The 5782-nt window shown below is 35.4% G+C and overlaps 1 non-coding gene across 1 annotated transcript; it reads right to left on the bottom strand.

Moving 5' to 3' along the window:
• Nucleotides 1-4477: 4477 nt before the first annotated feature.
• Nucleotides 4478-4550, bottom strand: TRNAQ-CUG. The gene has a single exon. It is a non-coding gene; the product is annotated as a tRNA-Gln (tRNA).
• Nucleotides 4551-5782: the final 1232 nt, after the last annotated feature.

Raw genomic sequence — 5782 nt, forward strand, 5'->3', positions numbered from 1 at the left:
TTTTCTCCATTTTAATAGTTCTTAAATAATAGCTATCAGTTTTGTTTATATCTTTCAGCCAATGACAATGTTAGCTACTATGTAGCCATTCGATAAGACCACTTTAACTCAAAATAAAGCTTAAGTGAAGTTATTTACACATGACTCTGGTTTAGGTTGTAGTTTGTCTTTCTCATTTAAAATATGTTTCTAATTTTTTTACTCTGATATTTTTTCATTTCACATATGATGATTGTTACTTTAGAAGTCATATATAAAAAAAGTAAATTAATAGAGTAACCTACCAATATAGAATATTAAGAGGTTCTGATTGGACATTGAGGGGATAATTAAGTATTGGAAAAATTTTAAACTGCATCTATTAGAACATCTTTATTCACATCCACTCAAAGAGATAGACATACATTTATACGTACATACTGTATGAAATAAACACGTACTCACCCAGTGTTTTAGCATCCAGACAGTTCCTCAGTGAAGGGCTTGCTACCTCAGCTACAGGAGGTACGTCAACAGACAGTTTTCACAATGCTCTTCAGGGATCACTTCGGACCCAGAGCCCAGCTGCTTGAGGTCATCTTTCCCTAAGGTCATGTTTCTACTTCTGAGTAGCCCACATTACCCAGTGACTGGTAGATGTGGAAATATAAAGGTCTGGCCATCTTGACCCAGTTCAGGGCAACTCTGAAAGGCATTTAAGCTCCAAACCCATTTGTGGGGTCAGCTGAGGTGTGTTAGGTTTGCAATGCAACCTGGCTTTCTCCTCCGCCCAATCCCATTTCCTTCCCCTCCTTTCCCTGGGCGTAGATGTGTTTAGGTCTACACAGTGATTGGCGTCTTCCTTTGCCCAACCCTGATTCCTTCCCCTCATTTCCACAGGTGTTGGTCTGGGAGTTCTCCGTAATAAAGATCCTGCACGTTCAACACCTTTTCAGAGTACGTTTTCTAGGAAAAGAATACTCCTAACATTTTTATTCCTTCATATTTACAATAATTTAAGGAAATTATTTTTAAAATGTTATAGTTCTTTTTAAAATTAAATTCACCTTGGTTGCATTCAACTCTGTGGCCTTCACATCGTTCAAGGTCAGTAAAGAGACGTTTCTATAACCTATAAAAAATCAACCAATTCATGCACACACACAACACTTTTACACAGGAGGATAATAATTCCATGAAAACAAAGTCTGGAAATGGATAAAGTCGGCAGGGGTTAGGGGGGAGAGAAACCTACAGGGAATACATAATTCAAAATTAAATGTTTCAATTTAAATGAAAGTTATTTTTTGCCAATAGAAATTAGAACTACAATGTATCTCCACTTGTTCAAGGAGAAAATGGAGAAGAATCAAGATGAATGGGAGCTGAACAACAACGACAACAAAAACAAGTGAAAGTCTGATGGCAGGAACTCTCTGCTCTATGGTCCCCGACCTTTGGCTCCAAATGGGTAGTATACCTTGACACTCCAGCCCGCCTCAAGCAGGCAGCAGCTGTTCCTAAATAACTGCAATTTGCTACAACACAGAATATAAATTTCTCTTCAAAAGACATTTTCAGAACCAAGTAATTAAAATTGCTTATGTCTGTTAGTGAGTCCAGAAATGAAGACCAATATTGAGAAAATAAAAGCATGACAAGAGTAGGGATGGGGTGGGGGTGGGAGATCTCTCTTCAAAAAAGAAAACTAAAACAGTGTTGTCTTTGCGATTCAAATGCTTTTCCTTACTATCATGATATAACCTAACAAAAGTGTTCATCCAGTAAAATCCATGGACATCATCCATTTTGACTTTTAAGTTCATTTGAGGTACCTAAGTGTTTCTAGAGACAACTGGAATTATGGAAAAACAACAACAGAAACAACTCTTGGAAGAATCATTAAGATATTATAAAACCCTTTAAACAGTTTTGCATTTGGAGTCCATGTTTGCCACTGACCCGCTCATTACTGATGCTATAGTAGGAATCATGTCAAAATATATATTTACTTCTTAAGGTGCCCATTTAAATAGTCCTCTCCAAAAGAAAAAAAAAAAATACCGTGGCTGCTCTGAAAGACTCTGATTAAAATGAATTCAGGTGTGGCCTGGGCCACATTGTAAGTCAGATATACGACTTCAGTGACTCCAATCCTAAAACATAGACTGGACCATGGATTTTGACAGATGGAAATAATTTATTGATTTATATTATTATTTAGTAACAGAACTAGCAATACTGACTAAAGCCTTTTCAGATTTTTATAGTCTTGTTCTATAACAAGTTGTCTCTGTTATTCATTCTCTTTGTGTTTCTTCCTTCATCTGCCTTTCTCACACCAGGTCTCTATTTAAATAGCTAAAGTAAAAGGTACTGGAAAGTGGGCAGTGATCAAGTGCTGAGGGTCTTGGAGAGAGGAGAGAGTTACAAGGGATAGTATTTTGGGGAAAAAAATGGAGCTCAATAGAGAGAGAGAGAGAGAGAAACCCACTGTTGTCTGAGTTCAGTTAGCCACGGTATTTTGGTTTCATTTCATGTCATTAAAAGAAGATTAACTACACTTTTAATATCTGTAAGTACTTGGGAGGGGAAAAAAATGAGGAAGAGAAGAGAAGAGAGAGAATAGAAAAGAGACAAAGAATGGGACAATCAAGAAAGCCTAGATTCAGATGTGGGAACATAACTTAGTGGTTTAAACAAAAAAGGCTTATTTTTTTGTTAATACCAAAAGTCCATCACAAATTGGGAAAGGGTTCTTCTTGTGTCATCTTCATTCAGGGAAGAGCATGCACTCTTTAGAAGAGGGATAAGGCAAACGGCACCTCAGGTCTTAAATGCTTCTGCTTACATTTCATTGGGCACTGTAATTCATGTGGTCTTACCTAATTTCAAAGGGCAAGCTTCCTATATGTTCAGAGGAAGAAAAAGCTAAAATCTTTAGTGAAAAATTTAATATCTACCACAGCTTGATTATTTTCAAATAGGAATATGAGATTGCATACACACACATACACACACAAAAGTTTAGAGAGATAGATAGGTAGATGATAGATAGGTAGATAATAGATAGATGATAAATAGATAGAGAGATAGATAGATAGATAGATAGATAGATAGATAGATAGATAGATAGGAGATGATCTAACACTAGAAAACAGGCCCAAATGGAACTGCTCATCACCAAAACAAGACTATAATTATAGTTTGGCTCTCCCAGGAATGGAATTTTAAATCAATCAATCAGGAATCACCTGATCAGCACTAATGAGGTCACCCAACCGCTAGATTCCCACATTCCCCTAAAGGACAGTGACTTTGCAATAACCAACCTGCTTTTTTGTCTAAAATAACTTCCTTGTTCACTCTCCCTTCTGCCAATAAAAATCTGTCATTTTGCTCAGGCCCTCAGAGCTTCTTTCTGTCTGCTAGATTGGATGCTGCCCAGTTGGAATCAATGTTTGCTCAAATAAACATTTTTAATATGTCTCAGTTTATCTTTTAAACAATCTAAATCCATTTTCCTGCAACTGAAATTGCAATTGCTCTAGGATTATTATCTAACAGGAAATTTGAAAAATACGTGTTTTGTTTTGTTCTGTTTTCCTGTGGCGTACAAAACAAACAAAACAAAAACATCCCTGTAAAGGAGATTTAGGAAGGGGTGACTTGAATAGTTAATCATGTTATCAGTATATTTCAGTTAAGTGGCTTTTTACAGAAAATATCTTTGCAGCCTTTTATTTTTTCCCATCTTAATTCAAAAGTGAGTGAGTATCAACATATATATTTAAATAGATTCTATCTAAAAGTAGCAATCCTGGGACACCTGGGTGGCTCAGTTGGTTAGGTATCCAACTCTTGATTTTGGCTCAGGTCATGATCTGAGATGGAGTCCCGCCTTGGGCTCTGTGCTCAGTGGGAAATCTGCTTGAGATTCTCCTCCCTCTCCCTTTGCCCCTGCCCCCAACTTGTGCACTCTTTCTCTAAAACAAATAAATCTTGCAAAAAAATTAAAGTAGCAATTCTACAACCTTCTCCTTTTATACAAGCAGTTTTGCAGTTCTTCAGTGTAAATGTTATTTTTCAACATTTCTGTTAACATTCCCTGCAAATTTAGTAATGCATTTCTGCAATACTTAAAAAGTTATTTGGAGATACATATTTTTAAACTTCTACTGTGCTAAAGTTCATCTACAATACATTGCTTAGTTGGGGCTTACAATATTGATAGAAAAGATAAAATGGAATTTGAGGAAATGTAAATGTTAATAGGAAAGCAGAGAATCACATAAATTTTTTAAATAATTGATAGAATCAAATGGCTAGTTCAAACTGGCTTACACACCAAACTCTAATTCATGAAATCTAATCTTAAATTTAATTATTTTAAGAGTAAAGCTTTATGTGTGTTTACCCCTCCACCCTAGGGTATAGATAATAGGGAGAAAAAAATTTATAATTTTTTTTAAGTTTTTATTTATTTAAGTAATCTCTGCACCCAACATGGGGCTTGAACTCATGACCCTGAGATTCAGAGTCACATGCTTTACCAACTGAGCCAGCCAGGAGCCCCAAAAGTTCTATACTTTTATCAAAATGGATGTAAGCTGGGTGTAGTTAATAAGTTATTCTGAAGAGTATGACTGCAAGATAAAAACTGTTAGTAAGATTTTTTTAGGATTAAATTTACTTTGAATTAATCCATATATGAATAATTAAATCATAGATCTGAGGCATTAAAATGTAAGCCCATAAACAAATCTGATTTACTTAGTATTCTTTCCTAAGTAATGAAAATGTGAGTAGCAATATTATTTTAGATTTGAAAAAAACATAGTAATGAAAATAATTCTTCATTGTAGTTTTCCATCACATTATTCATAAAAAAAAAAACACATAGGAATTATACATTCAGAATACAGACCTTAAATTTGAGGAACGATCATTTCTTGGCAATTTCATCTATGTCTATTTCAGTGAAGCAATCATAAAAGAAAACTTGGGAGTTTTTGTGGCAAGCATCTCAAAATCAATCCATATTTTCCTAAAGTCAAGAAAACAATATGACCAGGAGGAAACCCACTCTGACCAAATAAGTGTTCTGACTCTTTAATTTGATGATACCTGTGTCTTGTGTGTTAGGTAATTTATATGCTAACAACGCATGTTCCCAAACTTTCAAGAACTTCAGAATGATGAAACAATCTACTTTTTTCCTACTGCAATCCTCTCTCCCCCTATGCTGACTTTCAGATTTTGAAATACAGTCCTTTCTTCTAAGCATCTGGCATAAATCTCCATCAGACTCGAAGAGGAGGGGCAAAGTCTGTGGTTTGCATGAGAAAAGCCTGACAGCTGCCAGTTTAATCCCTTGACGAGGCAAAAATTTCTTCAAGGAGGGAATCCCACTTAACATGCACTCAAGCCTGATAGAGTTGGTTTCTTTCCATTTTAGTGATAGTAATTAGAATGAAACAGAACAGCATCCATTTTTTTTATCTTTTTCTGAAAAATAGTTAAAATTATAGAAAAGGAATTTTATGTCAGCATCTAGATGACTCAGATTTACATGGTAAGTTTGAAATTACACTGTATATTTACGAAATGTCAATTATTGGGCATACTAATACCTTTGAACATACTATAATGCGATGGTTTGGTAAAAACTGAGGAATCCTTAAACTTAAGACCCCGAATATAGGACGGAGATTGGAAAAAAGAGATGGGCTATGGGAGGACAAAGGATGATTTTCATGCTTTTACATTTGTGCTTTTATTTTTTTCCTGAAGCGTCTCAGAG

Source organism: Neomonachus schauinslandi, chromosome 1 (genome assembly GCF_002201575.2).
Source record: "Neomonachus schauinslandi chromosome 1, ASM220157v2, whole genome shotgun sequence".
Classification (NCBI taxonomy): domain Eukaryota; kingdom Metazoa; phylum Chordata; class Mammalia; order Carnivora; family Phocidae; genus Neomonachus; species Neomonachus schauinslandi.